Here is a 26,660-nt window from a genome sequence, read left to right on the forward strand (position 1 = left end):
AAGGAAAAACTACAATTCCTGTCTGGCATAACCACAAAAGTCACTAAATTAACCTGTGCTTAACCACCTGGGAAGTAGTCAGGATTAACTTAGAGGCAAAGTGGGAAGTATTTATGAAGCACTCAAACAGTAATAAAGTGAAAACACAACACAAGAAAAATCGCACACAAATTAAAAAATACCAAATAAATAAAATAACACCAAAACAAATAAAATATAATCAGTAGAAAAATACCACCTAAAAAAAGATCTAAGTGCAAACCGCAAACATCTAGTCACGTAAAACGAGGTCAAAGTCTAAAGTAATGGCCGACCATGATGTAGCGTAGTTACGCAGATTGAGCCCAGTCCAACTCACATTCAGATTTGGAAGACATTTTAAAGAAAAATTTATGAGACGTTATAGTTCAGGGAGGGCAGGTAGCCAGCAGTGTCCGAGGAGGAGGAAGCATTGTCAGGAAGCTGCTGGACAGAGTTACAATAAAGATTTCTACGTTCGTACTTAGTCACGTTTTTGGAAGTCGAAAATCTCCAGCAGGTCGAAGCTGTACCCGACTAGGGCGCCACGAGGTCCCAGTCTCCTGACTGTTTTCAGGCCACTTTTTGGTGGAAATTTGTTTAAGTTCCAACAAGCAGAAAGAGGCAAAATAGAGATCATAAACATGCAGAAAGAGGCAAAATAAAGGTCAGCAACGAGCAGAAAGAGGGAAAATAAAGGTTTGCAACAAGTAAAAAGAGGCAAACTAGAGGCCAACAACGAGCAGACAGATGCAAAATAGCGATCAGAAACGAACAGAAGGAGGCACAATAAAGGTCAACAATGAGCAGAAAGAGACACAATAAAGGCCAGCAGAAAGAGGCAAAACCGAGAACAGAAACTAGCAGAATGAGGCAAAATAGAGGCCTGAAACAAGCAGAACAAGGTAAAATAGAGGTCAGAAACGAGCAGAAAGTCAAAATAAAGATCATAAATGAGAAGAAAGACAAAATAAAGGTCAACAATGAGCAGAAAGAGGCAAAATAAAAGCCAGTAATGAGCAGGAAAAAATAAAATAGAGATCAGCAATGAGCAGAAAGAGGCAAAACAAAGGTCAGAAGTGAGCAGAACCCACTTGTGCACCCACTCACAAAACAACTCACACGCTTACACCTACTCACAAACCCAGAGCCCCATGCACCCACTTAAAGAATCACTTATACTCTCGCTCCCCACTCACAGATCAACTCAGACTCACACACCCACTCATACACCCACTAAGAGACTCATGCTCCCGTCACAGACCCACTCAGACACTCATGCAGTCACTCACAGACTAGCTGACACACTCATGGAGGCACTCGAAAAACTACTCAGACACACACCCACTCACAGACCTACTCACATACACAGAGGAACTAGCAAACGTACTCTGACACTCTCACACCAACTCAAAGACCCGACTCAGAAACTCATGCACCCACTCACACACCCAGTGAGACACTTATGCAGCCACTCCCAGGCCCACTTAGACGCACAAGTTACTACTTGTGTAACGATATATCTGTAAGAGACATTAGTTTAGTGATAGATTCCTTACCTTAGAATATCTCCAGGCGTCAGACTGGATCCGGAAAGCTTTCTGTAGCAGTACCCCCTGCGCGTCAGTAGGTGGTGTCGTGCGGCTCCGCGTCCGTCACTGGCATCGTAAGCGCCGAGATTACATCACGGAGACTACTTAGGGGTCACCCATGCGTGCTGACGTCAGTTCTGTACATGACTTTCCGCACCAGGAACGCAGAGCCATGCAAGAAACTGACCACTGGTGCCATGAAACTAGGGCCCTGAAAGGGATGACCTTAACCCTAGAATCAATCCGCAGAAAGTAGAGGATGGGTGGGGCGGTAAGGAATCTATCACTAACTAATGTCTCTTACAGGTATACCGTTACACAAGTAGTAACTTGTGCATGTGAAAGAGACACGTTAGTGATAGATTCCTTACCCTAGAATAGATACCCCAGCAATACCAGCCCCGGTGGTGGGTCTGCGCACAGATTACACCAGTCACGGAGAACAGAACGGCCAAAGAAGCCGTCTCTTCGGACCGGACTGTCAAGGCAGTAATGCTTGGTAAACATGTGCAGCGAGGCCCATGTAGCTGCCTGACAAATGTCCTGCAAGGGGATGCCACGTCCCAAGGCAGTAGTGGCTGCAGTTGCCCTGGTAGAATGGGCACGCAGCCCCACAGGAGGCTCCTTCTTAGCCAAGGAGTAACATGCTTTGATGCACAGACCCGACCCACCGAGAGAAGGTCCGTTTGTGCACAGCCCGACCTTTTTTGGCGCCCACATAGCCAACAAAAAGCTGGTCATCCTCCCGGAACTGCTGTGTACGCTTTAGATAGAATGCAAGCGCACGTTTTGGGTCCAGACGGTGGAGTATCTCTCCCTCCCTTGAAGGATGCGGAACGAAGGTAGGCAAAGTTATGGTCTGCCCGATGTGGAAGGGCGTGACCACCTTCGGCAAAAACACCAACCTTGTCCGGATGAACAGGAAGGAAAGGAGGTTTGGAAGAAAGAGCCTGGAGCTCACTCACTCTTCTGGCAGAGGTGATAGCTACCAGGAAAGCCGTCTTAAGAGTTAGACGACGCAAAGGACAGGTATGAAGGGGCTCGAAAGGAGCACACATCAGATAGGTCAAAACGAGATTCAAGTCCCATTGAGGCATGATGAACGGCACGGGAGGAAACGTGTGCATAATGCCTTTCAGAAAACGGTTAACAAATGGGGTCTGTAAAAGAGAAGGCTGATCTGGATGCCTCAAAAAGGCGGAGATGGCCGAAAGATAACCTTTGATAGTGCCCAGAGCAGAGCCCTTCATTGGCCAAAGCAAGAAGAAACAGAAGAACTTCAGAAAGAGGGGTAGAAAGGGGATCCACAGCCTTTGCTGTGCACCATGCCACAAACTTGTTCCACCTGCAGGCGTATACCGTTTTAGTGGAGGGACGCCTGGCTGCCAGAATGACATCACAGACTTCGGGAGGAAGATCGAAGGCTGTCAACTGTCGCTGCTCAATCTCCACTCATGGAGGTGGAGGCTGGACAGGTTCGGGTGGAGGACCGTCCCCTGCTGCTGCGACAGAAGAGCCTCCCGAAGAGGCAGGCGGAGCGGGGGATCGATCGCCATGCTGAGTAGCTCGGGATACCAGTATCTTCGTGCCCAATCCGGAGCCACAAGGATGACTTGGGCCCTGTCGCGCCGGATCTTCTTCAGCACTCTGGGCAGAAGTGGTATAGGCGGAAAGGCGTACAATAGACCGCAACTCCACTCGCGATAAAAAGCGTCGCCAAGCGAGTGCCGCCCTGGCAAATAGATCTAAAGAAGGCTCTCCCCACAGCTGAAAGAGACCTTGCACCACGTCCGAGTTCAGACTCCATTCATGATCCATCAAGCACCGGAGGCTGAGTTCGTCCGCCCTGGCGTTCAGAGAACCTACCAGGTGTTGAACCACCAAGGTAATGCCTTGATGTTCCAGCCATGTCCAGAGGCGCAGAGCCTCCTGACATAGGATCCAGGACCCCACTCCGCCCTATTTGTTGCAATACCACATGGCGGTGGTGTTGTCCGTGAACACCTGCACCATACTTCCCTGGACAGAGGGAAGAAATGCCTTCAGTGCAAGTCGGATCGCCCGAAGCTCCAACAGATTGATATGGAGCAGGGACTCCGCCGGAGACCAGAGGCCTCTGATCCCCGCCTCTCCCAAGTGGCTTCCCCATCCCAGGAGGGACGCATCCGTCACCACTGTGTGCTCCGGTTGGGGAAGGGAGAGGGATCTGCCATTGACCCAATCGCGATTTGTGAGCCACCACTGCAACTGCTGTGCAGTGCCCTCCGAGATCTGGACATGATCGGACAGGTTGCCCCGATGTTGCGCCCACTGGAGCTTCAGGTCCCACTGCAGAGCCCGCATATGTCATCTGGCATGTGTCACCAGCAGGATGCAGGAGGCCATCAGGCCCAGAAGCCGGAGGGTCATCCTGAGTGAAACTCGGGACAGAGGCTGAAAGATCGGAATCATAGCCTGAAAATCCCGGACTCGCTGCTCGGGAGGATAAACCCGAAACTGCGTCGAATCCAGAACCGCTCCAATGAAGGGGAGCCTCTGAGAGGGACTCAGGTGCGACTTCGGCACATTGACGGAGAACCCCAGCAAATGCAGGAGGTCGGCCGTAGTCAGGAGGTGGTTGACGACTGCCTGGGGCGAGCCCGCCTTCAACAACCAGTCGTCGAGGTAGGGGAAGACTGACACCCCTGACCTGCGCTGATCATCTGCGACCACCGCCATCACTTTCGTAAACACCCGAGGGGCACTGGTAAGGCTGAAGGGGAGCACAGCAAACTGAAAATGCTCCGGGCCTACCGTGAACCGCAGGTAATACCGGTGGGCCAGCAGGCCGGGGATGTGAAAATATGCGTCCTGCAAGTCCAACGCTACCAGCCAGTCTCCAGGGTCGAGGGCAGCCAGGACCTGAGCCAGAGTCAGCATTTTGAACTTCTCCTTCCAGATGGAAGCGATTAACGTTCCGAAGGTCCAAGATGGGGCGTAAGCCCCCTTTGTCCTTCTTGGGGACCAGAAAGTAGTGGAAATAACAACCACTTCCTACTTCCGGCCCAGGAATGCACTCGATGGCCTCCTTGGCCAAGAGGCCCGTGACTTCCTGCTGGAGAAGTACCAAGTGATCCCCGACATGCGGTGGCACCGAGGTGGCATGGCTGGAGGGGAGGACTGGAAGGGAAGGGAGTAGTCCCTGCGGATGATCTGCAACACTCACTTGTCCAATGCGATATCGTGCCAGTGGGGGAGGTGCTGGCGGATCCTGCCACCCACCGGCGTGGGGTGCTTCACAAAGCTCGGATTAGGAAGGTTTGGAGGTAGAAGCAGCAGGGGCAGAGGTGGACTGACCCCCACGCTGATTCCCAGAGCCACCCTTGCGGAAACCGCGTCCGCGCTGAGGCTGGTTCTGCACAGGCTTGCTGAAGGAACGTACCTGGGTGCCCCTGCCTTGGCCACGAAAGAAACGAAAACCAGGAGTGGCGGGGCTCTTCGTGGAAAGACCCAAGGACTTAGCTGTGGCCCGTGAGTCCTTAAAACGCTCCAGTGCACTGTCGGCCTTATAGCCAAACCGGCAAGTGCCATCAAAGGGCATATCCATGAGCGAGCTCTGGACATCGGGCGAGAACCCAGTAGATCGCAACCAGGCGTGGCGACGTAGCGCCACAGTCGTTGAAATCGCCCTGCCCAACGAGGCAGCGGTGTCCAAACTACACCGAATGGCGAACTTAGCCGCATCCTTACCCTCAGCAACCGCCTGGAAAAATACAGCCTGGACCTCCTCAGGATAGTGAGTCAACACCTGAGCAACGGTATCCCACACTGCGTGGGAATAGCGGCCCAACAAGCAGGCGGTGTTCACCGACCGCAGCCCCAAGCTGGCCGAAGAGAACAACCGCTTACCGAACTGTTCCAGCTTCTTAGAGTCCTTATCCGGCGGAGCCGTGGGAAAGGCCCTCTGCGACGTCGAGGCCTGGATGACCAGACTCTCAGGTGTGGGATGAGTGGTCAGAAACGCGGGGTCACCAGGCGCTGGGCAGTGACGCCTGGCGACATTCTTATCTACAGGGGCTCCCGTGGCCGGTCGCGACCAAGTGCCCAACAGGACGTTGGTGAGGGCGTCATTGAAGGGAAGCAGTGGCTCAGATGAAGTAGACGCCGTCTTGAGTACCTCAGTGAGGAGGTTCGTTTTGAGGGCCACCGTAGGAAGATCGAGGTTGAGGACCTCAACAGCCAGACGGAGCACCATCATGTAGGAAGCTGTGGTAAATAAAATAAATATTACCGGACTGAATTTCATGCGGAATCTTAAATTAAAGTAAATAGCTCAAAATAACAAGAGGCAGAATCCGTGGTATAAGAGGTTTCTAATGGGCTTTATTCCATTCAAAATGGCCGACTCGAGTCGCGGCCCTCAGGTTCCGTCACCACGAAGGTTCAGGAAGTGAAGTACAATAATTTATTAACAGACATGTATTTTTATAATAAGTACATTACAATGAAACGAATGTAGAAGGCGTAACATTTGATAAGAAAAATGACGTAACAGTGACATAATCGAAACTAGGCGTAATAAGGAATAAAAGAAACATGATTGGTTAGAATTATCAGGCATAGGTGGATCTATAAGATAATACTTGGCATAGATGCGCGCGCGGCAGCATGACGTGTAATTGACGTGCAACTAGGGGGTGAAGGGGACTTGACATTTAGCTCTACATGTGGAGACGAGAAGTCTGGGGTCAAGTCATCCTAATCCCAAATCATATCTAACATCCTATGTTTAAAGAACTATGTTATCCACAAGGAAGAGACTCTCGGACAGAATCTATTCTATACTGACTGTGTGCGTGTACAAGCGTCTAAGTGTCTATATGAGATGCGAGGGGCAGAAAACTTTCCATGGCAACAGGGCTATGAATCACTTGCAGGAGGACGGAAAGGCTGAGTCCTTTGCTTGTGAGCTAAAGGAAATGTTTACCTAAATCACTGGACAGGAATGCATCGGCTGGAGAGCAAAATAGATAATTCGAAGGTGAAATACAACTTCTTGGCAGACAGGCGAAAACTGGCCGAGGCAGGCACCGTTAGCTGCACAGGGAGTAGGACAAAGTTCATGGATACAGATGCGAGCTCAAGCTGAAGCTGTCAGAGACAGAGAGCAGGGAAAGGCTTTGAGGACAGAATCGGGCCTACTCGCCTGAACTGTAAAAATGGAGTAACTTAGCCATATAAAGTCGGTGGCCTTTCATACTAAGGAATCGAATATCCAGCCCATTGATGGCGGATCTGACAGAGAACATGTTGACAGTAGACACACATATGTTTGCGTCTTAGAAACTGGAACTGGAGGGAACATACATGTACTTGTAACATGCATATACAACCGTTGGGGTCCAAGATAGGGGACATAACTGATCAGGAAAATCCACATTTCCACATTCCCTCCTTGTCCCCTTCTTGCCCTTCACGAGACATCAATCTTCATCATTCCATTGATTTGCTCATGGAGCATCATTTCTTCTTCTTTCTTCTTCCGGGATCTTGAGCGAAAACCTTGATGTGGAATACACGATGTGGCACACAGACCACAAATCGCTGGTCCACATTGCAGGCATAGACAACAACTGAAGAGCATAAGAAGGCCAATACCTAGGAAGGATAGAACTCTCCATCCCCAGGCTGATATCACACTCCAAAACCACCCGGACCACGTCCAAGTGCCTGGATTCTCGTGTTATCTGGCTTACAATCTTATGAAGGCGTGTTATAGCTTTATATACAGATGGCGAATTTTCTGGTATGAATATACAGCAGCTGGATCCGATGACCCTACAAGCTCCGCCCCTATCGGCCAGGATGACGTCAAGGACAAGACGATTCTGGAGAACAACAATTCTCATCACTGATTGTTCCTCTGTCAGATTGCCTAGGGCGGCTATAGTCTCGTTTACTACAGCTTCAAGAGTCTTGGTGAGTCTGCGTATCAGCTTACTATTTGATATAGTACCTATATAGGGAAAGATACCTTTATTGAAATCTACATACTTGTCCCATGATGTCTCAGTATAATCGACAACTGGGAGATCTCTTTTCTCTCTATTGTGTACTAAATGAACATTTCGATAATAATCAGGGGGAGCTAGGAAAACAGGTGGCAAAAGGAATGCTATGTAACAGGTACCATCCCAATCTAGAGGCAGACGCATATATGCCGTCTGACCACATATGAAGTAGGAATGGCGAGAAGCTCTAAATGAAGATTTGCCTTGATCACTATATTCTACTGTAGTAACGCATTGGCTATGGCCCATATGTATGGAACCAACTTTTCTCACACATAATTCACCCTTAACTGGAAATACTGACATAGTGGGCAAAATTAGTTCAACTTCGGATTTGACATTCAAAATCATAAGATTAGGTGTAAAATTACCTAATTTATACACTTCATTTTCTAGATCAGTTCCTGTTCTACTGAGGTGACCCTCCTTATTAGGGTGACAGACTTTGAATAAAACTAGATTCAGATTTCCCCATATCCAATGTTGTTGATAAACTGCTGTGTCTGGGTCTATGGAATTTAATAAACTAAACCATGCTCCACAGGAGCCATTGTGTGTGAATGGATGTGGAAAGAAAGGCAGAACTCCTTTGTTATTCTGATAGGGAGGGAGTCGGCCACACACCCAACAATTGGTCGCATTACTAGTCTGATGGGAATGATGTAACATACTAATGAATGTGTTATTGCGCAGCGCAAGTCTATAAGATAATTCATGTGGCGGTAGGTCACTAAAAGAATGTTCATCAGTTATATTGAAAACACGTTTAGAAACAGGATGATATATGTGCAAAATCATACTCGTAATAATTACTAAAATACTCAATAAAAACAAAATTAATAATGTCACAATACAGTGGTTACGCAGTAATTTACAATAAGCATGTCGTTTCATTATGATTCTGGACTCTACATGATTCAGACCTAAAGGGTACATGTCGGGACAGATTCAACCGCTTCACCTTGGAGAGGACTTAAACAATCAAATCGTCCGACAGTTTAGATCTGGACCTGAGTTTCTGTTTATAGCACTGAGAGTCATTCAGTTCAACAAAAGGAAGTTTTGAATCAGTCTGTGAGGGAGTGCAGGGCACAGTGTCTATATCTGAAGGTAGTCCATGAAATTTTTTTATATGGGTGGAATGCACCCATCCTTTCCGTCCTTCGATCTTCACAGCTGTTCTGGTCGTCAGCAGGACCTGCTTAGGCAACTTCCACCTAGGATCCAATTGGCTTTTCCTATCAAAATTCCGAACCAGGACAAAGTCCCCGGGGACCACGTCATGGGGTTTCGCCTCAGTGTTGTCGGGAAAGGCTGCAGCTACCTGTGAACGAGAAGATTGTAGTGCAGACATCAAGGAAGCCAGGTAATCTGTCAGCATATTACAGTCAACATCAGTTATTTTACGTGGTATAGGCGTCCCCCACATATTCGGCGGTCTACCAAAGATCACCTCATACGGGGATAGCCCTGTTCTAGAGTGTGCTACCATTCTCATGTAAAAGAGTGCAACTGGTAATGCTACTATCCAGTCGACACCTTTCTGTCTACATATTTTGGACAGTCTGATTTTCAGTGTCTGGTTATGTCTTTCTACGAGACCTGCTGCCTCGGGGTGTCGGACACAGTGGAATTTCCACTGATATCCCAACAAGAGTGAGACATGTTTCATTAATTCGGATGAGAAAGGCTGACCGTTATCTGAATATACAACACGTGGTAAACCGTACCGTGGGAAGAATTCTCGAACTAGCTGCTTGGCAGTAGTCGGGGCAGTGTAATCTGATACGGGATACGCCTCTGTCCAACGGGAGAGAGCGCAGACAACTACGAGGACATATTTGAATCCTCGACAACGTTCCATCTGAATATAATCCATCTGGAGGACTTCAAAAGGATGGTCAGGAGGCTGAAATCCACCCTGCTCTACGGGAACACTCTTTCCTGGATTAAACTGACAACATATCATACAGGTACGAACTTTTTGTTTAGCAGCTGCTCGTAAATGTTTGTTGAACCAAATGTGCTGAATGCTGTCTAGCATAGCCTTCTCTCCTAAATGTGCTGGACTGTGAACTGTAGCTATAATGGCTTGAACCATGGAATCAGGGAGGAACCATACAGATTTCTCCTTCGTCATCCATCCTTGATCTGTCTGGATCCCTCCTAGTTCAGTCCATTTCTTTATTTCTTCTGCTGTGGCATGTGTCTGTATGTCAATTACGTCAAGTGTGGGATCCTTAATTGTCATACACTGTGTTGGTGTCTGAACTATTGGCTTTGTCATGTCTAATGTGCGATTCTGAGCAGTCTGTTTAGCTGTTCTGTCAGCTAAATCATTGCCTTGAGAAATGGTATCAATAACCTTCGTGTGTGCTTTACATTTCATAATCGATATAGCAGTGGGTAAATGTATTGCGTCTAACAAGGCATGAATGAGGGGTCCGTGCTGAATGTGTGTTCCATGAGAAGTTAAATAACCCCTCTCCCGCCAAAGCACTCCGAAGTCATGTACGACTCCAAATGCATAACGTGAATCAGTATATATGTTGACTTTCTTGTCCGTGGCTTGAATACAGGCTTGTGTTAGAGCAACAAGTTCTGCTGCTTGGGCTGACAAAGTATCTATACAATTTGTTTCAATAACTTCAGTGTCTGTGGTGACTGCGTATGCGGCAACTAAATCTCCTTTACTTGTTCTCATGCATGATCCGTCTACATACAACGTCAGGTCTGGATCTAACAATGGAACGTCTGTCAAGTCTTGTCTAGGTTTCGTCTTTATTTCAATGATTTCAACACAATCATGAGCTAGTGGGTCTGTTCCAATTACAGGTAATAGTGTAGCAGGATTCAATGTATTACACCGTCGGATCTCTATGTGTGGTTGAAACAATGTCAGTTCATAACCGGTAAGTCTTGCTATGGTCAAGTGTTGCGTTTGTGTTCGGTTCACAAGAACCTCTACTGCATGTGGTACTTGTACTGTCAATGGATGTCCTAATACTATGGCATCGCTTTGTCTGATTGCTAAAGCTGTCGCTGCCACTGATTTCAGGCATGCAGGCAAAGCCTGAGCTACGGGATCTAATGTACTGGAAAAATAAGCACATGGCTTGCGTGATCCTGCTTGATCCTGAGTGAGTACTGATAAGGCAGTACCTTCGCGTTCTGTAACAAAGAGTGTAAAAGGTTTGCTATAACATGGTGTTGCTAAAACAGGTGCTTGACATAGAGCTTTCTTTAAGCTCTCAAAAGCTAGTGTGTGTTCCTGAGTCCAAGGGAGGACAGTCGACGTGGCTGCCTCCTGTGTGGTTAACTGAATGAGTGGTTTTGCTAGAAATGCGTACTGAGGGATCCACTGCCTACAATATGAAGTGAGGCCTATAAAAGCCCGCACTTCCTTTTGCGTCTGCGGTATTGGCATGTTTGCAATTAACTGAATGCGATCAGGTGTAAGCTGCCTTCCCTCCTTGGACAGCGAGTGACCAAGATAAATAACTCGCTGAACACAGAATTGCAGCTTAGAAGGGGACACCTTGTGCCCCTTGTCGGCTAGGAAATGTAAAACTGTCAGAGAAGCTTTTTCACATTCTGGCTCGCTTCTCGCGGTGATCAGCAGATCATCGACATATTGAAGCAGTGCAGTATTGACTGGCATGTGGATACTGTCAAGTTCTCGTTTCAGTGCTTGGCTGTAGATGCTGGGGCTTTCTGTAAATCCTTGGGGAGCGCGTGAGAATTTAAAGCTGCGCCCATTTAAACTGAATCCGAACAAGTATTGGCTTTCCGGATCTATTGGGACGCTGAAAAAGGCATTCTTGAGATCAATTACAGTAAAGAATGTTGCTTCGGAATCAATTGCTGTCAACAATGATGATATATCAGGGACCACAGGGAATTGTGGTACAATACACTTGTTTAGTTCACGTAAATCAATAACCAATCGGTACACTGGGGGAGCAGTAGGATCAGTTCGTTTAAGAATCGGAATTATCGGTGAATTACATACATTGGAGTCTGTTTCTACAACTACTCCCTGGGCAATTAGCTCATCAATGATTTTCAACAAAGCCACTACAGCATCATGCGGTAACTTGTATTGTCGCATTCGTGGTAATACCACTCCTGCTTTCAATGTAACTCGATAGGGTGTAATGTTCATGCAGCCAACATCCGTAGGGCCTTGTGCCCATAGATGTACTGGTAAAATCTGTAGTCGGGGATCCATGTCTCTAGACACATAGTGACCTTTAAAATCACGCAAAAACAACCTTACTCCTTCCGGAGAACAACATATTATGGCTCCTAGTGCTTTCAGAGTTTTAATTCCTAACAAATTTTCTGGGCATGATTTAGTAAGCAATAAATCTGTAGTTCGTGTCAAAGGTCCTATCGTAAGTGGTAGAGGCTGTGATACTTCATTAACAATAGGTTTTCCTGAAAAACCAAGGGAAACATTTTGAGAGCCTGAGAGGGGTGCCCCTGGAACTTCACTACTTTTTATGGTTGTTCGACTTGCCCCTGTATCGAGTAAAAATTTTCTGTCATGACCTAATAATTCACTATGTACATAAGGTCCTTCTTGATCTACCGGAATCTCGATAAGCGGTAAGTCAACTTCCCTCTCTAGGCTGGTTCATGCGTAACGCTGATACTCAGGGTATTCATACTGTGCAGTCTGATACATTTGTTGTGTTGTGGTTTGTGTGGCAGTAGTAGGCAACGGTGGTGCAGCTGGCACAAACTGTATGGGTTGCTGTGAGGCTGGCATGGACTGTCCATGCTGCATAGCTCCTTGTTCATTCTGATCTTGTCTAACTAATCGTGGTCTCTCCTTTGTAATGCCTGTAGCTATATTACGTTTCAGGACTGGACAATCGTGTACATAATGGCCTAGTTGTTTACAGTAATTGCAGGTTCCTTTTACAGGAACTGCAGAATCACCAGAATGTGTCACACCCTTTTTGTGACCATCTGCTGGTACTGTCTGAGAAACTAGCATTTTCATTTTTGTATCCTTCATGCGTTTATGCTCGTGTTCTTGTTCATCCCTAATTCTATTGTGATGATACTGTAACATTTGTAGCATTTGCGACGGAGTGTTACTTTGCCAGGTACTCTCGAATTTCAATATTCTATTCTTCACTGGAGGCAATGCATTTTCCACTAATTTTGTCACAAATAAATGTGGATATGAGTCACTACTTGCTTTTATACCACTATTTATACCAAAACATTTTTCAAATCGAGCATAATAATCGCTTGTGTCTTCATCTTGCTTTTGTTTACAGGCTGTGATTGCACCCCAATCTTCCTTCTTTGTAGTTAATAAACGTGGCAGTACCTGTACTAGTAAACCTGGTAATAGTTTAACTTTATCCCCGAGCCCTGAACCTGCGGCTCGGCCCCTTTCTTCCTCTGCTAATGCTGTCCAGTCTATCTTTTGGTCTCCCACTTCCCACTCTTTTTCTTTCAGTTTTTCATATATGCCAGCAGGCAAAAGCACTTTTAAAATCGTCATAATATCAGGAAAGGTGTACTCTCCCATCAGTAACATGTCTTTAATTTCTCGGTGGAAACCCGCTGGGTCTTTGTCATGACTAGGTACTACTTTTTTCATTTCTAATAATTCCATTTTTGATATGGGTGTGTAAACAAATACACGGTGAAACTCATTGTCTTCGCCTTTTATTGGGTGCACTTCTCGTAAAGGATTTTGTCTATCCATGAAGTACGGTGCTCTTTCTCTGGGGGGCAGGGAGAGAGAATCCGGACTTACAAAAAGAACATACTGCTTACGTGACACTAATATCTCTTTAATTAGCTTGTTACTAGAACCTTTCCATCTGTACGTGAGTAGTTCCGTTAATATATCAGGTAAAGGACCAGGATCAGCATGTTGGCTCTTATATAATATGAGGAGTTGCTGAATCATATAGATTCCAGCTAAACGTTGTTCATCTGTACTGAGGTTGAGAAACGTGTGTGCTACGGTCTCATCACCGTATTTTTCAGGACTAATAATCCAATGAACGGCTGATCTGACTAATTCTTGCTCATCCATGGAATCGAGGAGGTGGTAACCTCTTCGTTCTCGTAGTATTTTATCTGCGGCTTGAAACGAATGTTCAGGAGATTTCAGATTTATTACAGGCGTCGGATACGTTCTGCTATTATTTGGACATACAGAGTGTATTGGATCAGAAAAACATCTAGTATTTTCACAAGATCTTCCTCTGCCTACATAGGCTATGGTCTCTGACTGTCTTGCAGAGTCCCCTGATTCGGACACTTCATCTTGCTCAAACTCGTCTGTTCCCAATCTCTCTTTATGAATACGCTCTATTTCTTTACGTATTTTTCGGCACATGGCTATTATACAATTTTGCTTATCGTGTCTCCCTTCTGATATATTCTGACTCCATCTTGTAAGAATAAGCATTGCATTCCGGTCTACCCCCGGACGATCTTGATTTCTGATCACACAGTTTATGAGGAAACGTAACAGTTCCCCTTGTATCTCTACTTTCTGGAATTCCATAGCTCTGTTAATACATCCTGGATCTCGTCCTGTTTGAACAAAATGATATATGTTATCTAGATGCGTAGCCATCCCTGGTAACCTTGCTAAATACTCTGCGGCTCGTCTGATACGTAATGATGCCAGGACCATTTCGTCCTCTTTACCAACCACCGGGTCATATCTACAATTTACAAGAAGTTCCTTAAGCGTACGTTCATTTACGAACTTAGGTGTACGTGAATGTGCTGACTCTTGAAAAACAAGTTTATTTATTCTAGGTGGCGTGAAAGTACTGCTAGCACCTCCCGTGGCCCCATCTGGGGCGTCGGGTGTGAAAGGGTTCGTCGAACGTGATACAGCAACTATGGGTGTCGATACCCCTGTAGAGTCGACTGCGGAGACAGATGCGGAAACAGATGTGCTTGCCGGAGCTTGCATCGGGACTTGCTGTTGCACGGGGACAGATACCTGATCCTGACGTTGAACCCCTCCGCCAGACGGTCTATGTGGTGTGGCGTTAGCATACTCGGGGGCTGCATCGTCTAGATATGAGGAAAGAAAAACATCCTCTGCGGTTCTGGGATGCCCCTTTGGATGTACCTTAATTGGAAATAATGGGGGTGGTAAGTCTTTTGGCACCTCCGTAACAGCCTTAGGTAGTCCTTCGGCTAGAAGGGGATACGTACCATTCATAAGAGCATTTCTTTGTCTATTTACTTGTTCTGATTTCACTCGGATACCTTCCTCAATTAATAGATTTTCTTGAACTTTATTTGAACTTTCTTTACTCCTCTCTTCTTGTCTACGTGCTTTTTCTGTTCGTCTATGAGATTCTTTACGCCATAACTCAACGGCGTCTTTCTGTGACTGTCTGACCTTTCTTTTCCATAACTCTTCCTCCACTTTCATGATGCACTCTGCATCCCAGGTTCCCGCTATGGGCCACCTTTGACTTTCCGGTAATCCTTTGGTATAATCTACCCATAGATCAAGAAACAATATGGCATCTAAGCCATGTTTATGGTACATGAAATGTCCTGGAGTGTCTCTAGGAGGAATAGGAACTGCTTCTTCAAGCACCCCTTTTCTGGTAGTAATCTGTCTTAACTTCGAGAAGAGCGGCATATTGACAACTGATCTGATACTTACTCTTGAACTTACTTAATACGAGAAACACAATAATGAACAGTGAACAATGAACAGTCATTCATACCACAATATGCAAGACATTTTCTGAATACTTTAAACATTAAACATTAAACATTATAACAATGATCGACAATGATGACAGTCTGCCTAACTGATCACCACGCTGAATTCTTGACAATAACTGAATACTTCGGAATACTTGATATACTGCTAAACAGTACATATACACTGCTAAACAGTGCAGACCGGATTTGTGTACCCAAATCCGTCTTGACCGGCACAACCTATGTGCGCGTCAACACGCCTCCTCGGCGATGGTACTCACCGAGTAGCTCCTTGAAACGGAAGGCCTCAGAGAATGGACAGGACTCGATAACTGCGGACATCGGACCCTCTGGACGTCGGAATTTCGGAAAACCTGGTGGGCCTCTGTATACCTCGGATCTTGCTCTCTCAGCTAGGCTCTGGTCGGGATACTTCGCACTTCTCACCGCCTCGTCTGGGTTGATCGCAGCCTCAGTCGCCCCCGCTTGACCGGAAGGAGCTTACAGGAAATCCTGCTGGTACGCGTTTATGGTCCGTCCAGCTGTGGCAGGAGACCGGGCCTGCAACGCACCGCCGGCGCGTGAGATGAGAAAGTGTCCCTATTCGGGCGCCATTATGTGGTAAATAAAATAAATATTACCGGACTGAATTTCATGCGGAATCTTAAATTAAAGTAAATAGCTCAAAATAACAAGAGGCAGAATCCGTGGTATAAGAGGTTTCTAATGGGCTTTATTCCATTCAAAATGGCCGACTCGAGTCGCGGCCCTCAGGTTCCGTCACCACGAAGGTTCAGGAAGTGAAGTACAATAATTTATTAACAGACATGTATTTTTATAATAAGTACATTACAATGAAACGAATGTAGAAGGCGTAACATTTGATAAGAAAAATGACGTAACAGTGACATAATCGAAACTAGGCGTAATAAGGAATAAAAGAAACATGATTGGTTAGAATTATCAGGCATAGGTGGATCTATAAGATAATACTTGGCATAGATGCGCGCGCGGCAGCATGACGTGTAATTGACGTGCAACTAGGGGGTGAAGGGGACTTGACATTTAGCTCTACATGTGGAGACGAGAAGTCTGGGGTCAAGTCATCCTAATCCCAAATCATATCTAACATCCTATGTTTAAAGAACTATGTTATCCACAAGGAAGAGACTCTCGGACAGAATCTATTCTATACTGACTGTGTGCGTGTACAAGCGTCTAAGTGTCTATATGAGATGCGAGGGGCAGAAAACTTTCCATGGCAACAGGGCTATGAATCACTTGCAGGAGGACGGAAAGGCTGAGTCCTTTGCTTGTGAGCTAAAGGAAATGTTTACCTAAATCACTGGACAGGAATGCATCGGCTGGAGAGCAAAATAGATAATTCGAAGGTGAAATACAACTTCTTGGCAGACAGGCGAAAACTGGCCGAGGCAGGCACCGTTAGCTGCACAGGGAGTAGGACAAAGTTCATGGATACAGATGCGAGCTCAAGCTGAAGCTGTCAGAGACAGAGAGCAGGGAAAGGCTTTGAGGACAGAATCGGGCCTACTCGCCTGAACTGTAAAAATGGAGTAACTTAGCCATATAAAGTCGGTGGCCTTTCATACTAAGGAATCGAATATCCAGCCCATTGATGGCGGATCTGACAGAGAACATGTTGACAGTAGACACACATATGTTTGCGTCTTAGAAACTGGAACTGGAGGGAACATACATGTACTTGTAACATGCATATACAACCGTTGGGGTCCAAGATAGGGGACATAACTGATCAGGAAAATCCACATTTCCACAAAGCGCCCTCCTCTATCGTAGGTGGGGGAGAGGCAAACCCCGGGTCAGAAGAGACATCGAGTTCGCCGGCGTCTTCCAGATCGTCCACCCAGTCCTGCTCGGAGTCACATTGACGGGCAAGAGGGTCATCGGACCCCTCCCAGTCATCCTCCACCTCCGTTGCCGAAGGAACCGGTCACGACGGCGGAGCCGGAGAAGGGACATACGGCGTCGGAAATGGCGCATCTACCAACGCGGATCCTAGGTAGGAACGAAATGGTCCTGGAACTGGGGCAAGGGTGGAACGAACGGCACCCACTGCGGCGCCGGAGGCGGAGCTGAGGGCGATGCTGGGGCCGGTGCCAGCAGCCCCAGACCTTGTGGCACTGGAGCCAACGGCGTAGGATCCTGTGGCGCCGAAGCTGGATCCGCCAGCGGCGCCGATGGGCCAACAGGATCTGGACACGGGACCGTGGGCCCAAAGGAGTGCCGGCGGGAGCCAGAGGCCTAAAAAGGTGGTCCATGGTGGCAAGAAACTCTTGCACCTGTTCGGGAGTCGCCGGCGGACCCAAGTAAGGCGGGTAGACCGCGGGACTCCCAGGCTCCGATGGAGCCGCAGAGGCAGAACCCCTGTCCCCCTCGTCCGCATCCGAGGACCGACGAGGGGACGTGGGAGAGCGAACACGCTTCTTCGACTTCTTTTTATGACGTCGCTTACCGGAATCCGAGGACAAAGACTTGGTGCCCGAGGAACGACGACTGCGGCCCCGCGAGCGTTCCTGGGACCGGTCCCTGGACCTGGAGCGGCGTTGGGACCTCCAGCAGCTTCCGGCGTCGCTCCCTCAAGGCCTTCGGGGCCATGGCTCGACAGTCCCTGCAGGACCGAGAGTCATGGTCGTTCTCCAAGCAGTAGAGGCAAACATCATGGGGGTCCGCCACCAACATGTTGCGATGGCAGGCCCCACAAGACTTAAAGCCAGGCATCCCTACATGCACCAGGAGAAAAAAGGGGAGACAAAAAGTCTCAAAAGAGTAGTCAAAAAGTGACTAAGGTACATGCTCTATCCGGATCTGCGCTTGCTGGCGCGGAAAAAGAAAGAGACGTCAGCGCGCATGGGTGGCGCCCAAGTAATCTCTGTGACGTCATCTCGGCGCTTACGACACCAGTGACGGACGCGGAGCCGCACGACGCCACCTACTGACGCGCAGAGGCACTGCTACAGAAAGTTTTCCGGATCCAGTCTGACGCCTGAGTATATTCTAAGGTAAGGAATCTATCACTAACGTGTCTCTTTCAGATATTCGCACACCCACTCACACACATTGAGACATGCATTCACTCACACACAGACCCACTGACTGAGACAATCTTACACTTAGTCACACACTCACTCTAAAAGGTTGCAGGTTACAGTTAAGAAATAGAATTAAAAACACCCTTAGAAATTCACTGGAAAAAAAAGGTTACAGGGACGTTAGTCAGGCTCAGATTTCACTTGAACAAAACCATAGAAATTCCGCAGTTATAGTTACCTGAGCAACTATAACTTACGCCCTGCAATGCACTGCTTATGGTCTCACATATGACATCAGTCATGACATGGTCAGTGACATCACTAATGACATTACGGATGACATCTCAAAAAACTTCACTGAATACATCATCCATAGAACCACTCGGATACCCACTCACACCCCAATAGAATCTCTCATACACCCACTCCCACACATCCCCTCACATACCTATTCATAGACCCGTGCCATTATTTACTCATCCATAGAGACACTAACACACCCACACAGCCATTCATGCACCCACTCACTCACACATCCAGTCATACACCAATACAGCCACTCATTCAGCCATAGTTACTGACACACCCGTACAGCCACTCATTCACCAATACAGATATTCACACACCTACTCACTTACCCATACAGCCACTCAGTTAGCCATATAGCCACTCCCACACCCACTCACACCTGAGGCCACTCACACAGCCACTAACTCGTCCATACAGCCACTCCCACACCCACCCAATCACCCATACAGAAACTCACATAGCCACTCGCTCACCCATACAGCTCCTCACATACCCACTAACACATCCATACAGCCACTCAGACATCCACTCACACACTGATAGACAGTCACACAGATGAGATGTGTTAGAAATAGTATGACTAATTACCTGTAAAGGAAGATTATTAACGTAACCTATACTGTAGCTTAGCATACATCTTTAAGTCTCAGAAACGTTTATGAAAATCCCACTCACAAGATGATGTCATCAGTGACGTACTATGTGAAGTCATAAGCAGAGCATTACGGGTGTTGCTGAATTTCTATGGCTTTGTACAAGTGAAATCTAAGCCAAACTATAACGTCCCTGTAACCTTTTATTTTTTTCAGTGAATATTTACACACACACATATAGAAATATATGTATATATAAACTATGTATATGTGTCAAATTAATTTTATTTACTAAACATTATTTCCTATGGAGCGTTATTTTAAATCTCTACCTCCGTTATATGGGAGTGTTTTGCAGAACTTGTGAGTGGCCATGTGTGGTGCTTGACTTACTCCAAGGCTAGGTTGAAGTTCATTTTCAGTTTGGCCACCTTTAGGGCTAAAGTAACTTTAAAAGTGTAGTTGTTTGTGAATAGCAATGGGGTGGGTGCTTGCCGTATCCTGTTCTTCTCTAAATCCCTCCTTACCTTTCCCTAAACCCCTCTAATTTTGTAGTGAACATTTTGATTTTCCAGCCACTCTCCTTCATCCCTCTTACTTTAACATCTAAATCACAGGCTTATGAGTGTGGACTCTCCGCCATGCTGGTGGAAATCTGTGCACACAAAAGATAGGACAGGCGGAGGTCCTTACATTTAGGTTTGTAAACAGCATTTTGTAGAATGTCAATAGTACTGCTATAGTAATACTTTCCATACTACAAAATGAAGTTCGTGAATCAGGGCCAAAGGCTCAATGTGGTCTCTTCAAATTCATGAACCAGAGGTCGAGTCTGTAGGTTACAGGTAGCTGAATACAGTCTTATGGCAGTCTGGTCACACATGTGAACTAAAGGGTGAGCTTGTACCCAAAACAAAGTTTCAAACATAGTTTGATACACCATGGCATAAGCCTGAACCAAAGCCTTTACATGGAACCTAGATTTGGTTGTCAACATAAGTTTGATGCATCCTAGTCTGACCGTATACACCAGAGGTGGCTCTACACAGTGCCTGTTTGTATCGTATCATGCACCATAGGTTGAGCTTGAATTATTCAGTTGCCTCTATACAGTAGTGTGCCAGAGCCTGATCACGCACCACAGATTTGTTTGAACACTAAGGTGGTTACGCATAGGCCTGCGGGTACCCGATCACGCACATGGGTCATAGGGTGAATCTTCATCCGTGAAATGGCAATACAGAGTGATTCACTGGTGCCAGATCATGCACATGCACCAGTATGCAAGACTGCACCTTTGAAGCGACTGAAGATAGAGGCTGTTGGTGCTACATCATGCATATGTACCTTTGGGTGAGTCAGCAGAGGGATTATTATATGGGTTTGAAGGGGGACTCTGTCTCTACCTTAAAACCCCCTCCATCTGCTGCTGCTCCTCTAACCAATGTACTGCAAAAGAGGAACTCTGTTGGTGGAATAATACACCTATTATAAAATCAAATAGAAGTATGACGGTAAATAGGATATACCACTGGCATCATTTAAGGGTGGCCAGTGTAGCAACCACTGCTCCTGAAATGCCCCTTATGACTTTTGGCACTGTTTTGGCAACCCCCAGCCTTAGAAGTGGAAAAAGCAAGTTGTGCCTAGAACAGATGGTAAACCTTACTTTATAAACCTTCCACCTGAACATTACACTTTCTTTATTATAAGATAAATAAATAAGCAGCTTGCATGAGTGTCCAGGAGATGGGGGAGCGTTGAGGTCCGGCGGCGTGCTCCACAGACCTTGTAATCCACATATGTGAAATTTCCAGGGACGCGCCCAAAATATCTGCTGTGAACCGAAACCTGATTTTCGAGTGAGAAATGCTGCGTCCTTGGCTGCATTGAGGCTGTCCAGAAGTGGGACTGCTCTTTAGTGCGTGAGAGTCTGAACCAGATGGCGGTAGAGGACAGCAGGTGTCTGGGAAAGGACTCCCTGTCTTTCCTGAAGAAAAGCCGTCAGTGAGTGACTAAAGTGGGTGCTTGGGAGCTACATAGACAGCATCTTGGGAGATATTCGGAAACGCCTTTGAACGCGAGCCCTGCAACTATGATGGGTGTCTTAAGATAGTCCTACCTGACCGTTCCGCAGCTGCCCAGATATGAAGTGAAAGCAGCACGAACATCCCGGTCAAAAGCGAGTCGCAGAGTTTGCGCCAAACCGATAGATGTTTAGCATGCAGCATCGGCTATAAAACTTCCTCCCAGAAAGACACAAAAGTCAAGGCATATTACAGAATTTGACCGGGTCACTTTATATAACGATTTAAAAACATTTCGGCTGATCTCAGTGGCACTCACCTGCTTGGAGTCGAACGCTGAAACCTCGAGGATCTTGGTCTCGAATGCTTCGATGAACTGATCGTCTGCCTCTGCTTCCATCAACCTGCCTGACACCACCCCCATCTAGTGGAGAGAACTGGAATATTTTTTATTGAATTACACATTATTGCCGTGGATGTTATTTTTGATTCTGTGAATAATCCGGTCACAGGATTGAATGGACAAAGAGCGTGAATTCCCCCCCTGGGATGCTTGTTTGTTTGTATCTGGAGGCACCTCTGAGGCCAAATATATCGTTGCTACACTTGAAATTGAGGCGAGGGGAGGTGAGGTAAGGTGAGCCTGATGAGTGTTTTCACTGCAGCTGCTGGAATTTATTCCAGGACTTACCTTGAGCTGGAGCTGGAGGCGCCCGACTGGTCCCTGGTGCGTTCGTTCTACGAAGCATGAGTTGAGACGCTGGGGAGACGACGGCTGTGACAGGGAGAGAGATACCTTACCCATAGAGTGAGTCAGTGCATGTTTTATTTTGGCAAAAGCTGAGCAGTGCTTTACCTGCTGTGACTCCTCTTCAGATACGAGCTTGTTTAAGCCTGTGGTACCCTGCGAGACACGCTTTAGTGTCCCGCAGGAAGTTAGCCTTGCTAAAACTTCCTGCGCTGTAAAGTACAGCTGACCTGACCTGCTGGTGTGCGGTGTCCTTTGAAGCTTACCTGGGTCCCCCTCGCCGCCGCAGCATCCTCGAGTGCAGCAGCAGTGGAGGGGCAGAAGCTACACTACCCAGGATCCTCGGCTTGAGGGAGTACGCGGGAGCACCGGGAGAAGCCTGGGACAAGGGTGGGGTCATCCGTGCCCATCAGTGACTGAAAAGGCTGGGCTGGATCACCCCCCTTGTGTCTACGATAAAGGTATTCGAGAAAAGAGACACAAACTGTGAACTGTATGGACATTCTTCCCCCAGGGAGTGGATTGCTCCTTCCAAATACCAATAATAGCCTGTTGGTAAGGACTACTGAATACACTGAGTTCGGGGGAAGCCACCCATTCACACACACGGTAGGGATAAAAAGTAGGCCATCTGACCAATTGCTGGAACAACTAGGGCAGTAGGGAGCTTATGGTGCTATAGCTCCTTTTAAACTGACTTTGTTGAAACTTTGGGTATGTCTAACAAAACTAAAACACGATCTGCCACAAGTAAAACCCAGTCATCTCGGTCTGATAATCCCCCAGGTGCGGCACAAAATGGGGTGTTACAACCCACTGCAATTGATTTGATGCTGCAAAAAGTAAACAGGGAGAGATAGAGAGAAGCTTGTCCACCCCAAACACACCGATACAACCCATTGCACCGGAAATTCTAGAAATTTTGGGAAATGAGTCATCGGAAAATTCTACAGACATAATCCCTTGCGCCCAAGTGGTAAACGAAATAGTGATGGAAAACAACAGGAAACCCAAACCAGGGGCTAGCAGGAAGAGCAGAGTTAACAAAAAGAAGCAAAGCAGGGGAATAGGGGGGACGAAAAGCAGGGGGGAGACAGTGATTGAAGAGTTTAGAGGTACAATAGCAGGGCAGCAACTCACACCAGGTTGGTTGGAAGAAGTGATGGGCGATTTCCAAAAACGTATGGAAACATTTATAGTGAACCAACTAAAACCAATTATAAGCAGGCTAGACAAAGCAATAAATGAAATAGCAAAGCAGGGGAAAAGTAAGGGAACATCTGACACCAATCAAATAGTAAATCACCCCGCAGTAGGAATCAGGACAGGGGAACATGCACGAGGTAGAAACAACTGTGTGAGTAACGAGGACTATGGCATAGTGCTACTACATGACACACCCTCGGCAATGGCTCAAGGAGACAGGGGTAACCCTAACCTAGGGGGGGTAACTGTACGCGAAAATACCCCACAGAGCACAATTCCTACACTCCCACAAGAAGGGACTGTAAAAAGTCAGTGCTGTGTAGAGAAACCTCAAACTGGGTGCAGTCCCCCAGATATCCCCACTGACTATGTACCAACATGTATCAATTTACCACCTGAAGCTGCCGCTTATGTGGTGGTTTTTACGGGAGTACCTGGTCTTAGGGCAGGGGAGAGAGAGTCACATGCAGAGTTAAAAATGAAAATAATTAAGTGGCTAAATATACACAGGCCCCTGAGAGGAGGAGAATGTGGGGAGATCCTGTTAGTAAGAAGAACAAACTGGGTAGGCAGCAGGAGGAAAGATGCTGCAGGAGACTGCATCGTGGCAAACTTTAGGGACACGGAGCTAGTAAAATATATACTAGGAAGCTACAATAGAAATCCCACTAGCACAATATGCCCCCTACCACTAAGATACTTTTACCCCAGGAGATGTGCCCCAAATCCCCCACACCATGCCCAGGATAGACCAAGAAACATAGCGGCTAGAAATTGGCCAAGAGAGGAGGGACAGAGAGGGCAGGATTACACACAGTGGGCAAACAGATTCAGTCCTTTGCAATCCTTAGAAGAACTAGACTGACTATCCCAATCACCCCAGGAAAGGGCCTCTAAATGGGTGGTAAAGGAGTATGGGGAAGGGAGGGGTCTAGATAGCATCCCAGAGAAGGGGACAGTTATCACCCAAACACATACAGGCAAAGGGGGTCAGGGAGGGACCAAGAGTAGGGCAGCAGATCCCATAACATCAACACAGGGTGAAGAAGGGGAGAGCGAACTACCAAGGGAAGGCCTAAAAATACTGTCCTGGAATATTGCTGGATTGGCGGGGAAATTTGACAATGTGGACTGGATAAGTAATCTCCAGGGGTACCATGTCATAGCCTTGCAGGAGACATGGGCACTAGACCCATCCGCCTACCAACTAGAAGGCTTTAAATGTTTTTCTGTCCCTGCAAGGGGCGGAAGATCGGGCAGAGCGAAGGGTGGGCTAGCCCTGTATGTTAATCTAGAGCTGGAAGGCACATGGTCAGAACCCTCATGGTCGTCACACCTAATCCAGGCAGTCGAATTTCAGTGGCAGGGACTAAGGTCACTGATATTTAACATCTACAACTCAGTCTCAGGGGAAGGAAATGAATCAATAACTCAGGAACTAGAAAATAGGTTAAAGCATGAGACCAAACAACAGAGAAGGGGCGGGGAGCCAGCAGTTTTGATCATGGGTGACTTTAACTGCCACCTTTGCCCCAAACTGATTCCCGCAAATGCAGACTGGTCATCCTGTCCGGTAGAAAGTGGGCCTCACTTCGAGCATAACAGGGAGGGAAACAGCCTCATGAAAACTCTGGACACCTTTGCCATGACACACACTATAGATCTGATAACCCCAGGGAGGGATGGCTTCCTCACTCCAACATTTAAGGGCAGAGGTTGTTATTCAATTATAGATTTTATGTTGATATCCTCTGCCATAAAGGACAGGGTGAAGGAAGTGAGAATAGACTGGAACCCCTTTAGCGACCATAACCCGCTGATAATGGTCCTAGAATACAGCGACGGACGCAGTAGAACTCAACAGGCCGCTTCTATACTGATTCCAACAGACCAGGGGTGGCGATTAAGATGGGCTAAGATCAATGCAGAGGAGTTTTATAAATCCCTGGTGATAAAAGGCAAACACCAAATTGAAGACTGTCTCGATCCCCTAGTAGAAGGTGGGTGTTTGGTTTCTGCCTTTGAGGTACTAACCACCATGATAGGGGAACTCCTGAAAGCAAAAGGCCCAGCAAAAATTGTAACACAGCCACGCTGGTTTAATCCCGAATGTGCGAGAGCACTTAGGGAATTGAAACTATGTCTCAAAACCTACCCTAGGGACAAACAGGCAGTAGCCCTATGTAGAAAGGTATACAAGACAAAGGTCAAGCAGAGGAAGATTACGCTCCAAGCAGAAGTGTGGGCGGACCTGAGGGAAGCGGGGGAACATAGAGACTTCAGCGAATTTTGGAGGATTATCAATAGGCCCTGCTTCCAAGAGAAAAACTCCCCGGGGATCAGTAACAATATTCTTCCTGACCAGTGGGTGGCACATTTTAAGAGTCTGTACAATCATGAAAGTGATACTGTGACTACAGCGGGATGGGAGGAATGCCGATCGGGCAAGGTCGAATTCTCACTCCAAGAAAGTACCCAAGCAATCAGAGGGCTAACTCGCAACAAAGCACCCGGGCCTGATGGGACGCCACCTGACCTTTACCTGAGTAACCCTGATCTCTGGGCTCCCATTATGACGAGGATCCTAAATGCAGCAATTGCCACGGGTCTGCCACGGTCTTGGTCTACGGCACTGATTGTCCCTATTTTTAAGAAGGGGTGTAGGGACAATCCACAGTGCTACAGACCAATATCGTTGATAGACGTATCGGCCAAACTATTGGGCAGGGCAATTTTGAGTCGCTTGATGTCATGGACAGAAGAACATAACATTATAGCAGACACTCAATACGGCTTTAGGCCAGGCAAGTCTACCAGTGACCAATGCTTGAATTCGTACCTATTAATAACTAAATACACAAAGGCTGGTAAAGGCACACTATTCATGGGTTTCATGGACCTGGCGGCAGCCTTCGGTAATGTGAACAGGAGCAAACTTTGGGATCTGATGACCAACCTGGGAATTGAGCCTGGGCTCATTGACATCTTAAAAGAATTGCACTGGAACACCACTGCCAGGGTCCGCTGCACAACGGGGGGGGGGGTGCACGGATCCCTTCCCCTGCACGAGCGGAGTGAGGCAGGGGTGTATCCTTGCCCCATTTTTGTTCTCTCTCTACATTAACGATTTGGAGAGAAGGTTGGTTGCCTTAAATGTGGATTGTCCCAAAGCTGGAAATCGTCACATACCGGTTCTACTGTATGCTGACGATGCCGTCCTGCTTGCCAGAACGGCCGTGAGCCTACAACAATTGGTCAATGGATTTGTGGAGTTTATGGGCGAATTAGATTTGTCCGTAAATTTGAGCAAATCGTATGTCATGATAG

The 26,660-nt window shown here is 47.1% G+C and overlaps 1 protein-coding gene across 1 annotated transcript in view; it reads right to left on the bottom strand.

Annotated features, from left to right (window-relative positions):
• Positions 1-21,749, bottom strand: part of LARP1B (La ribonucleoprotein 1B) — a 574,280-nt gene extending 552,531 nt beyond the window's left edge. The window contains exon 1 of the mRNA XM_085643073.1: positions 21,699-21,749. The gene's annotated coding sequence lies outside the window, so the exon portion shown is untranslated. The remainder of the gene's footprint in view (positions 1-21,698) is intronic.
• Between the last annotated feature and the right edge of the window lie 4,911 nt (positions 21,750-26,660).

The sequence above is a fragment of the Triturus cristatus genome, chromosome 2_2, assembly GCF_964204655.1.
Source record: "Triturus cristatus chromosome 2_2, aTriCri1.1, whole genome shotgun sequence".
In the NCBI taxonomy this organism is placed as follows: domain Eukaryota; kingdom Metazoa; phylum Chordata; class Amphibia; order Caudata; family Salamandridae; genus Triturus; species Triturus cristatus.